The 12,670-nt window shown below is 47.0% G+C and overlaps 1 pseudogene; it reads left to right on the top strand.

Moving 5' to 3' along the window:
* Window positions 1-12,261: 12,261 nt before the first annotated feature.
* Window positions 12,262-12,380, top strand: LOC134953911 (5S ribosomal RNA; annotated as a pseudogene).
* The last annotated feature ends 290 nt before the right edge of the window (window positions 12,381-12,670 follow it).

Here is a 12,670-nt window from a genome sequence, read left to right as displayed (position 1 = left end):
GGTCCATTCCCCTCACTGAGAGCTCAACAGAGAATGTGCCTTTCAAAGCTGAATTGATAACGGACACCTCTCCTGGGACTCTCAGTGCTACAATCACAGCGAAGAGAGCTAGTAGACAGGATGTGAGTCTGGGAGGTAATGTCAGGCTGGTGAAGGTGTCATGGGCTGCTGTAGAAAACATGGCTTTCCAGGCAGAACTGAGAACTGACCCTGCACAGAGTGAGCTCACCTTTTTCCCAGGGAAGGGGAGGGGTGGTCAGTCAGCTCAGGAAGGAGACCAAGACAAGGTGTTTTGGGAAGGTGACATAGCTGTATGTCCCACTGTTTGTAGTGCTGAGGAAACTCCCTTCACCTGTAGTACAATTAGCCCTGCAGCATCACGAGTACCAGGGGGAGAGGGAAACTAAGTCTTCATAACAATACTTGACATGCTTTCTATCATACTCATTGTGGTCAGCCTTATGCTGTTTAAGAAAACTTTTCCACATTTGATAGGGATGGCCCAAAGCCATCTTAATGCTGCCCAAACCAGGCAGAAACGCTGGTATGACCGGAACGCCCAGGAGCGCAAATTTGAAGTGAGGCAGAAGGTTCTGGTACTAATTCCAATGAGGCAGTACAAGCCACATGGGACGGTCCGTACACAGTACTCCAGTGTGTACATGATGTGAACTATGTCATTGCCAGAGATGAGGGCAGGAAGAGACATAGGGTATATCACATCAATATGCTCAAGGCCTACCAAAGCAGGAACACCTGCATGCTGGCAGTTTGCAGCCTACCAGAGGAGGACCAGGAACCGGACCCACTGTTAGATCTGACAGCTGCGGCTGCGTCAGGGGGTACCCTGACAGATGCCTAGTATGGAGATGACTGACAGAGGTGCAGCGGAGTCAGCTGTCTGATGCCTTGCGCCCCTACCAGACCTGCTTCACAGGGAGTTTAGGAAAAACACGCCTAGGCACCCACCAGATAGACCCAGGTCACCACACACCCCTGAGACAGTCAGAGTACAGAGGCACATTGGGGGTGTTGCATGCAAAATGACGGGAGGTGGATGAGATGCCAAGCCTAGGGGTAACACAGAAGTCCTGGAGTTCATGGGCTATGCCCGTAGTGCTGGACCCAACATGGGAACTGCAACGATCTGTCTCAACAGGGAGACGACAGCAGTCCATCCAGGCAAGGTACTAACAAATGTCAGGGCACAGCATAGAGACTGTGGCTTCAGGTGCCAACTGCTCTCATGCTGATTTTAGAAAGGGGAGGTGTCATGATTGAACACCATTCTGAAGCCAGAATGTGTATAACTGCAAATAATATTGTATTGATCAATCTCTGCAAATGCCCTGTGTGTGGTTATGTATAAATCCTGTGTGAAAAGGTCATAGGAGACTTCGGCCTGACGTGCCACTGCTCCCATGCTGATCTTGAAGGGGGAGGTGTCATGATCCAGGCTACTTCAAGTAGGAATAGGCCTGTTAATAAGTAGTGTGATATCAACATAGATGATACCAGGATATCCGAGTGATGTATCAATGGATGTGAGGCCAATGCTCTGGGTTATATCGAAATGAGCATGATTGAAATGTGCATTATTCAATTTGATGTATCAATGTACAATTGCATCATACCAGTCAAGTGTCTTTGCATGTTAAATGGTAGAGACTTAATCGATCTGCTTGTATAGAGCTGTTTACAGTACAGAGGTGTCAGATACCCTTTGATGCAGGGACCCAGAGATGGTTGGGAGAATGCATTTGCAAGTTGTAAAAGAGCAGGATGTGTACACAGGCCTTATTTCTGCAGTTGTAAACACTAGCTCAGAGCTTCAAACAAGCAATTAAAAGATAAGGCAATTTGGCCTGCTAGTATTTCTAAGAGACCCCACAGTATGTTATAACAGTGTCTTAGTATGATTGATAAATCTGATTGCCCATCTTCAAAAGGAAGGGGAAGAGTAAGTAGCCAGCCGCTGCGTATATGACCAAGAGACCCCATGTTACAGTTGAATTTACACAATTAACTATGATCTGGAAAAGGTTAAAATTAACTCTCCAGGCTGAAGGGGCAGCCTGAGTTTTAAATAGGCGAAACACAGACTGAAAAGAGTGCATTATCAAGGAAGTGAGTCAGGAAAGCATCCTGGCTCTGTAATGTCCCGAATATCTGAAGAGGCTTCACTTCATCCCATCGTCCCACGCTGCATGTGATAGGATCGGTGGGTTTATCTCCCTATTTTTATTTTCTTGAAATTGTCTTTTCTGCTGTGACTTTGACTTTGTATCATTATATTCTTGTAACTTTCTTTTTTCTGTAACATAAGCTTTGAAGTGTTTTACTTGAATTAAATAATCAATTTTAGATCTTGTTTCTGTTGTGTATCCAACCCAACTATCTGAAAGAGGCGTTACCAAAATATTAATAATTCTGGGTGCAGGCAAAAGCCATAAGTTTGCCTTGGGTCATACCCTAAACGTTTGTACTTTGGCTGGTGGCAGTGACCGTGTTGAAAGTAACACATGCACTAAGGTATCCAGTAGCGGTGTCAAGTGGCAGGGATTCGCAGATTGGCGTATCTGGGGAATCGCCGTGCCTAGGATCGTGACAAACTGGTGCCCAGCGGTGGGATATTTCAAAAAGTAATTTTTGATTATATTTGGAATACTTAAGTGAATGCAATTCACCAGATACCAGGACTCAAAGCTTATAGTAGGAAAAGTCACGCAGTAAAAGCAATTTCTGTTCCACATCCCTGTTTTTATTATTTTGGCAAAGTAACTGCAGAGGAATTGCAGCTACTTATGGGAGGAGATTGATCCGTGACCTTGTGGAAAGTGATACAGAGCATCGGAATGTCGGTAGACCTGTACTGGGGAGAGTGCATCGGCAGTGGCTAATGCGTTAGCATGTGATGTACCCCATACTGGATAATTATGTACTGAGGGACGTGATACTGCAAAGTTGGACTCTGATGTGGACTCTGGTATCAATCGTGTAAAGCCTACCAAGGAACAGATGATCCAAACGCTCAGAGATGCGGACCAGCATTAAATTGCTGGGGGGAATCAATCGGATTCCAGTTCTGAGGTTGGAAATCAATCGGTTTCCAGAGCAGAGGAAGAGGAGCAACAGACACCGAAGGTTGTGAGGATGGCACATAGCGGATCAGATGCCTCCAACGCTTCCAGTGCCAGCTCTGCCTTGGATCTGTATCTACAAACAGTTCTTAAGTATGTGAAGGTGCCGGACACTGCATTGGTGCTGCAGCTGGTACAGCAGTTTAATGCACAAGAGGCTTCAGAATGCCGGGCTACTCTTGAGAGAGAGAAAGCTGCTATGGAAATGGCGGCTGAGGAACGCGAAGCTACTCTGGACAGAGAGGCGGCTGCTGCAGACAAGGAGGCTGATCGCAAGTTCAAGTTGGAGTTAGCTGAACTCAACTGGCAGCCTGTGGCCAGAAACGCAAACCTACATCGATCGCGTTGGGACCAATTCCCTGTGCTGGAAGCAGACAGAGAAGTCCAAGTGAATTCCAGCTGTGTTTCACAGAACCAGCTGACACTGGACTTTACAACGGATGCCCGACAGTTGTCTGACCCCTCTGCCAGTTCCAGGGAGATGGCCAAAAGTGCAGCAGCCAGGGAGGCTGCAGGGCACCCATCCGAGACAGTGTCAGAAGAGCAATGGGCTGATGCTGACCCAGATGACCTGTTTTCCAGTATGAGTACAGAGGAACTAACCAATGAATGTCAGCTGCAAGGTATCTCCTGCCGCAACAATTCTCGCAGGGAGATGATCACGCAGCTCACCTTTGCACAGGACGATGAAAGCAATGCCTTCAGCCAGTATTATGCAGAGTTTCGCAGCTGGGGTCCCGATGCAAGTCCTGGGACACTGCTGAGAGAACTGGTGGACTGTTTTCAATTAGCGCAGCAAGAGGCCTATGATTAGGGAAAGCTTGCTACCCCATTTTGGAAGGATCAGATGCTGAAAGGCATCGCCTACAACAGCTTCTGTTACCAGCTTTGGAAACAAAGGCCCAGCCTGCATGGGTTCCCTACGAGGAAAAGGTACCCCTTCCTGTTAATGTTAATGTGGAGCCTGCTCCTGAGACATCGCATCACAAGGCCCAGTTTAAACTGCTGGGAGAAGATGAGGAGGTGAGCAGCATGCTCCCACCAGATGCGCAAGATTTGTTGCTGGAAGAGGCTGATTTTCAGGAGGACCTGATTGTGGAAGAGACTATGTCTGAGAGAGAGGTCAGACTGTCTGACATTATTTACACAAATGTGTTTGGGACTACTGACTTGGGACATTAACTAACTCCACATGTATCTGCAAATGTTGTCCCCACTGTCTCTAACCCTGTTGAACCATATGACAGGTATCGTTGTTAATTCTTGTCCCTAAGTGGAGTTAAACAGAATCCATAATTAAGTCGGGAACGAGTTACCATCACCTAATAGTGGTAGGTGTACTGCTGGTGATGTCATTCATAATACCGTGCTAGATATTTACCCTGCTCTTCCATTGACGTCGGGTCGTGACATGGGGCCAGGGGACACTGATTGCACAAATGGGACAGATCTGGGTGGGATGCGGGCAGAGTATGGGACTGACACTAAGGAGTGTTCTGTTGCTAGGATTCCTGCTAACCTCGTTTCCCCTCAGGTACCCCAGGATGCCCATCCAGAAAGGGGTAAACATGTGAAGGATGATAGTAATGTGCCTGATTTCATAAATGATATGTTGTCAACTTGCTCAGATAACCACATTCCTTCCCAGGAACCATGGGATCCAGATATTAAGCAGTTGCCTAATTGTAGGAAAGCAGAAAGAATCCCATGTAGTGTTGAAAATGCTCATGTTATTTTCCAGGTACCACGTGAAGATCCACCAGGTCGAGATAACGATGTCGATATTGATAATGTATTGTCTTGTACCAATGTGGGAAATGATGTTCCTTGTGTAATGTGTGACCCGGTGGGTCCGGTATACATTGCTGATATGCCAGTTAGGCGTGCTGCCAGGGAAGAATCAGAAGAAGGGTTTGTGTGGGCGGCTGCTGTCACTACTCACTCCCAGCACGGGAAGTAAACATCCAAAACTGCAGCTTTCCCCCTCCCTTCAAGCAGGCACACAAACACACACACCCAGCAGGGGTCCATTCCCCTCACTGAGAGCTCAACAGAGAATGTGCCTTTCAAAGCTGAATTGATAACGGAAACCTCTCCTGGGACTCTCAGTGCTACCATCACAGCGAAGAGAGCTAGTAGACAGGATGTGAGTCTGGGAGGTAATGTCAGGCTGGGGAAGGTGTCATGGGCTGCTGTAGAAAACTTGGCTTTCCAGGCAGAACTGAGAACTGACCCTGCACAGAGTGAGCTCACCTTTTTCCCAGGGAAGGGGAGGGGTGGCCAGTCAGCTCAGGAAGGAGACCAAGACAAGGTGTTTTGGGAAGGTGACATAGCTGTATGTCCCACTGTTTGTAGTGCTGAGGAAATTCCCTTCACCTGTGGTACAATTAGCCCTGCAGCATCACGAGTACCAGGGGGAGAGGGAAACTAAGTCTTCAGAACAATACTTGACATGCTTTCTATCATACTCATTGTGGTCAGCCTTATGCTGTTTAAGGAAACTTTTCCACATTTGATAGGGATGGCCCAAAGCCATCTTAAAGCAGCCCAAACCAGGCAGAAATGATGCCTGGTATGACCGGAACGCCCCGGGAGCGCAAATTTGAAGTGGGGCAGAAGGTTCTGGTACTAATTCCAATGAGGCAGAACAAACTGCAAGCCACATGGGATGGACCGTACACAGTTCTCCAGTGTGTACATGATGTGAACTATGTCATTGCCAGAGATGAGGGCAGGAAGAGACATAGGGTATATCACATCAATATGCTCAAGGCCTACCAAAGCAGGAACACCTGCATGCTGGCAGTTTGCAGCCTCCCAGAGGAGGACCAGGAACCGGACCCACTGTTAGATCTGACAGCTGCAGCTGCGTCAGGGGGTACCCTGACAGATGCCTAGTATGGAGAGGAGCTGACAGAGGTGCAGCGGAGTCAGCTGTCTGATGCCTTGCGCCCCTACCAGACCTGCTTCACAGGGAGTTTAGGAAAAACACGCCTAGGCACCCACCAGATAGACCCAGGTCACCACACACCCCTGAGACAGTCAGAGTACAGAGGCACATTGGGGGTGTTGCATGCAAAATGACGGGAGGTGGATGAGATGCCAAGCCTAGGGGTAACACAGAAGTCCTGGAGTTCATGGGCTATGCCCGTAGTGCTGGACCCAACATGGGAACTGCGACGATCTGTCTCAACAGGGAGAGAACAGCAGTCCATCCAGGCAAGGTACTAACAAATGTCAGGGCACAGCATAGAGACTGTGGCTTCAGGTGCCAACTGCTCTCATGTTGATTTTAGAAAGGGGAGGTGTCAGGATTGGACGCCATTCTGAAGCCAGAATGTGCATAACTGCAAATAATATTGTATTGATCAATCTCTGCAAATGCCCTGTGTGTGGTTATGTATAAATCCAGTGTGAAAAGGTCATAGGAGACTTTGGCCTGACGTGCCACTGCTCCCATGCTGATCTTGAAGGGGGAGGTGTCATGATCCAGGCTACTTCAAGTAGGAATAGGCCTGTTAATAAGTAGTGTGATATCAACATAGATGATACCAGAATATCCGAGTGACGTATTAATTAGTGATGTGCACCGGACATTTTTCGGGTTTTGTGTTTTGGTTTTGGATTCGGTTCCGTGGCCGTGTTTTGGATTCGGACGCATTTTGGCAAAACCTCCCTGAAATTTTTTTGTCGGATTCGGGTGTGTTTGGATTCGGGTGTTTTTTACAAAAACCCCTCAAAAACAGCTTAAATCATAGAATTTGGGGGTCATTTTGATCCCATAGTATTATTAACCTCAATAACCATAATTTCCACTCATTTTCAGTCTATTCTGAACACCTCACACCTCACAATATTATTTTTAATCCTAAAATTTGCACCAAGGTCGCTGGATGACTAAGCTAAGCGACCCAAGTGGCCGACACAAACACCTGGCCCATCTAGGAGTGGCACTGCAGTGTCAGGCAGGATGGCACTTCAAAAAAATAGTCCCCAAACAGCACATGATGCAAAGAAAAATGAAAGAAAAAAGAGGTGCAAGATGGAATTGTCCTTGGGCCCTCCCACCCACCCTTATGTTGTATAAACAGGACATGCACACTTTAACAAACCCATCATTTCAGCGACAGGGTCTGCCACACAACTGTGACTGAAATGACTGGTTGGTTTGGGCCCCTACCAAAAAAGAAGCAATCAATCTCTCCTTGCACAAACTGGCTCTACAGAGGCAAAATGTCCACCTCCTCCTCATCGTCCGATTCCTCTCCCCTTTCACTGTGTACATCCCCCTCCTCACAGATTATTAATTCGTCCCCACTGGAATCCACCATCTCAGGTCCCTGTGTACTTTCTGGAGGCAATTGCTGGTGAATGTCTCCACGGAGGAATTGATTATAATTCATTTTGATGAACGTCATCTTCTCCACATTTTCTGGAAGTAACCTCGTACGCCGATTGCTGACAAGGTGAGCGGCTGCACTAAACACTCTTTCGGAGTACACACTGGAGGGTGGGCAACTTAGGTAAAATAAAGCCAGTTTCTGCAAGGGCCTCCAAATTGCCTCTTTTTCCTGCCAGTATACGTACGGACTGTCTGACGTGCCTACTTGGATGCGGTCACTCATATAATCCTCCACCATTCTTTCAATGGTGAGAGAATCATATGCAGTGACAGTAGACGACATGTCAGTAATCGTTGGCAGGTCCTTCAGTCCAGACCAGATGTCAGCACTCGCTCCAGACTGCCCTGCATCACCGCCAGCGGGTGGGCTCGGAATTCTTAGCCTTTTCCTCGCACCCCCAGTTGCGGGAGAATGTGAAGGAGGAGCTGTTGACGGGTCACGTTCCGCTTGACTTGACAATTTTCTCACCAGCAGGTCTTTGAACCTCTGCAGACTTGTGTCTGCCGGAAAGAGAGATACAACGTAGGTTTTAAATCTAGGATCGAGCACGGTGGCCAAAATGTAGTGCTCTGATTTCAACAGATTGACCACCCGTGAATCCTGGTTAAGCGAATTAAGGGCTCATCCACAAGTCCCACATGCCTAGCGGAATCGCTCTGTTTTAGCTCCTCCTTCAAATTCTCCAGCTTCTTCTGCAAAAGCCTGATGAGGGGAATGACCTGACTCAGGCTGGCAGTGTCTGAACTGACTTCATGTGTGGCAAGTTCAAAGGGTTGCAGAACCTTGCACAACGTTGAAATCACTCTCCACTGCGCTTGAGTCAGGTGCATTCCCCCTCCTTTGCCTATATCATAGGCAGATGTATAGGCTTGAATGGCCTTTTGCTGCACCTCCATCCTCTGAAGCATATAGAGGGTTGAATTCCACCTCGTTACCACCTCTTGCTTCAGATGATGGCAGGGCAGGTTCAGGGGTGTTTGCTTATGCTCCAGTCTTCGGCACGCGGTGGCTGAATCCCGAAAGTGGCCCGCAATTCTTCGGGCCACCGACAGCATCTCTTGCACGCCCCTGTCGTTTTTTAAATAATTCTGCACCACCAAATTCAATGTATGTGCAAAACATGGGACGTGCAGGAATTTGCCCAGATGTAATGCACGCACAATATTGCTGGCGTTGTCCGATGTCACAAATCCCCAGGAGAGTCCATTTGGGGTAAGCCATTCTGCGATGATGTTCCTCAGTTTCCGTAAGAGGTTGTCAGCTGTGTGCCTCTTCTGGAAAGCGGTGATACAAAGCGTAGCCTGCCTAGGAACGAGTTGGCGTTTGCGAGATGCTGCTATTGGTGCCGCCACTGCTGTTCTTGCTGCGGGAGGCAATACATCTACCCAGTGGGCTGTCACAGTCATATAGTCCTGAGTCTGCCCTGCTCCACTTGTCCACATGTCCGTGGTTAAGTGGACATTGGGTACAACTGCATTTTTTAGGACACTGGTGACTCTTTTTCTGAGGTCTGTGTACATTTTCGGTATCGCCTGCCTAGAGAAATGGAACCTAGATGGTATTTGGTACCGGGGACACAGTATCTCAATCAAGTCTGTAGTTGCCTGTGAATTAACGGTGGATAACGGAAACACGTTTCTCACCGCCCAGGCTGCCAAGGCCTGAGTTATCCGCTTTGCAGCAGGATGACTGTTGTGATATTTCATCTTCCTCGCAAAGGACTGTTGGACAGTCAATTGCTTACTGGAAGTAGTACAAGTGGTCTTCCGACTTCCCCTCTGGGATGACGATCGACTCCCAGCAGCAACAACAGCAGCGCCAGCAGCAGTAGGGTTACACTCAAGGATGCATCGGAGGAATCCCAGGCAGGAGAGGACTCGTCAGACTTGCCAGTGACATGGCCTGCAGGACTATTGGCTTTCCAGGGTAAGGAGGAAATTGACACTGAGGGAGTTGGTGGTGTGGTTTGCAGGAGCTTGGTTACAAGAGGAAGGGATTTAGTGGTCAGTGGACTGCTTCCTCTGTCATCCAAAGTTTTTGAACTTGTCACTGACTTATGATGAATGCGCTGCAGGTGACGTATAAGGGAGGATGTTCTGAGGTGGTTAATGTCCTTACCCCTTCTTATTACAGCTTGACAAAGGCAACACACGGCTTGACACCTGTTGTCCGCATTTGTGTTAAAATAATTCCACAACGAAGATGTGATTTTTTTTGTAATTTGACCAGGCATGTCAATGGCCATATTCGTCCCACGGACAATAGGTGTCTCCCCGGGTGCCTGACTTAAACAAACCACCTCACCATCAGAATCCTCCTTATCAATTTCCTCGTCAGCGCCAGCAACACCCATATCCTCATCCTGGTGTACTTCAACAGTGACATCTTCAATTTGACTATCAGGAACTGGACTGTGGGTGCTCCTTCCAGCACTTGCAGGGGGCGTGCAAATGGTGGAAGGCGCCACCTCTTCCCGTCCAGTGTTGGGAAGGTCAGGCATCGCAGCCGACACAATTGGACTCTCCTTGGGGATTTGTGATTTAGAAGAACGCACAGTTCTTTGCTGTGCTTTTGCCAGCTTAAGTCTTCTCATTTTTCTAGCGAGAGGATGAGTGCTTCCATCCTCATGTGAAGCTGAACCACTAGCCTTGAACATAGGCCAGGGCCTCAGTCGTTCCTTGCCACTCTGTGTCGTAAATGGCATATTGGCAAGTTTACGCTTCTCCTCAGACGCTTTTAATTTTGATTTTTCGGTCATTTTACTGAACTTTTGTGTTTTGGATTTTACATGCTCTCTACTATGACATTGGGCATCGGCCTTGGCAGACGACGTTGATGGCATTTCATCGTCTCGGCCATGACTAGTGGCAGCAGCTTCAGCACGAGGTGGAAGTGGATCTTGATCTTTCCCTATTTTACCCTCCACATTTTTGTTCTTCATTTTTTAATGTGTGGAATTATATGCCAGTTTCAATAGCAATGGCCTACTACTATATATACTGCGCACAACTGAAATGCACCACAGGTATGGATGGATAGTATACTTGACGACACAGAGGTATGTAGAGCAGTGGCCTACTGTACCGTACAGCTATATATTATATACTGGTGGTCAGCAAACTGTGCACAACTGAAATGCACCACAGGTATGGATGGATAGTATACTTGACGACACAGAGGTAGGTAGAGCAGTGGCCTACTGTACCGTAATGCTATATATTATATACTGGTGGTCAGCAAACTATGCAAAACTTAAATGCACCACAGGTATGGATGGATAGTATACTTGACGACACAGAGGTAGGTAGAGCAGTGGCCTACTGTACCGTACTGCTATATATTATATACTGGTGGTCAGCAAACTGTGCAAAACTTAAATGCACCACAGGTATGGATGGATAGTATACTTGACGACACAGAGGTAGGTAGAGCAGTGGCCTACTGTACCGTACTGCTATATATTATATACTGGTGGTCAGCAAACTAAGCAAAACTTAAATGCACCACAGGTATGGATGGATATTATACTTGACGACACAGAGGTAGGTAGAGCAGTGGCCTACTGTACCGTACTGCTATATATTATATACTGGTGGTCAGCAAACTGTGCAAAACTGAAATGCACCACAGGTATGGATGGATAGTATACTTGACGACACAGAGGTAGGTAGAGCAGTGGCCTTCTGTACCGTACTCCTATATATTATATACTGGTGGTCAGCAAAATTATGCACTGTACTCCTACTATATACTACAATGCAGCACAGATATGGAGCCTTTTTCAGGCAGAGAACGTATAATACTGGTGGTCACTGGTCAGCAAAACACTGCACTGTACTCCTCCTTTATAATACTGCTGCTCCCCAGTCCCCACAATAAAGCAGTGTGAGCACAGATATATGCAGCACACTGAGCACAGATATGGAGCATTTTTCAGGCAGAGAACGTATAATACTGGTGGTCACTGGTCAGCAAAACTCTGCACTGTACTCCTCCTATATAATACTGCTGGTCCCCAGTCCCCACAATAAAGCAGTGTGAGCACAGATATATGCAGCACACTGAGCACAGATATGGAGCGTTTTTCAGGCAGACAACGTATAATACTGGTGGTCACTGGTCAGCAAAACTCTGCACTGTACTCCTCCTATAATACTGCTGGTCCCCAGAATAAAGATATGCAGCCCCCTGAAACAAAGTGAGAGGATGCCAGCCACGTCCTCTCACTTTCATTTCCAATGCACGAGTGAAAAATGGCAGCGACGCGCGGCTCCTTATATAGAATCCGAATCTTGCGAGAATCCGACAGCGGGATGATGACGTTCGGGCGCGCTCGGGTTTAACCGAGCCATACGGTTAATGGTTAATTAAGTACACCTTTCATCTTTCTTAATTATTTATCACAGCAGTACCTGCTAACCTAACAAGTTGCGTGACTTTGTGCTCATTACACACTGGTACCATTTACAATATCTTCTATGTGCTATTATTAGGATTTCCCTTAGTACCAGCGCTAAATTCCTATATCAATAACACTCTCTTCCATGTCTTTTCTTTTCCGGACTCTCACCAACGATTCAGAGTCTCCCATCTCTGTCTAACGTTGGCAGCAGATCCATCCATTTCCTTTCCACTTCACTTTCCTGTTTGTATCTTTTTTCATTTTTCCGCGAACTCTCATCAGTGACTCCGAAGTGACAAAAATCATCCATAGATCACCCTACTATCATACCACACTGGAAACGCCCGAATCCATCCAATCTTGGAAGCTAATCAGTGTTAGGCTGAATCAGTACTCAGGTAGGAGACTCCTGAGGAAGATCCGGTGTAGTAGAGTATGATTATCATGTCCAGTGTTTAACACTGACAGCAGATTCACATCTTTCCAATTTTTTCTGCTCTTATTTTTACCACTGATCACCTTCTTTTGGCGACTCTTATTGTCTGACCGAACAGACATTTTTGTTTCATTGCTTAGGCTCAGGTGTGTGACATATATTTTTCTCATCACTATATTTGATGAAATTATGTACCGGGATCAATCTGTGAACCTACCATATGCAGTATAATTCTCAATTAATCATCAAAGCATGGCAGACAGTACTAATTTGTATATTCTCACCAATC

Source organism: Pseudophryne corroboree, chromosome 8 (genome assembly GCF_028390025.1).
Source record: "Pseudophryne corroboree isolate aPseCor3 chromosome 8, aPseCor3.hap2, whole genome shotgun sequence".
NCBI classification, from domain to species: Eukaryota; Metazoa; Chordata; class Amphibia; order Anura; family Myobatrachidae; genus Pseudophryne; species Pseudophryne corroboree.
The sequence above is the reverse complement of the archived record's forward strand: the minus strand, read 5'-3'. Positions and strand labels throughout refer to the sequence as shown.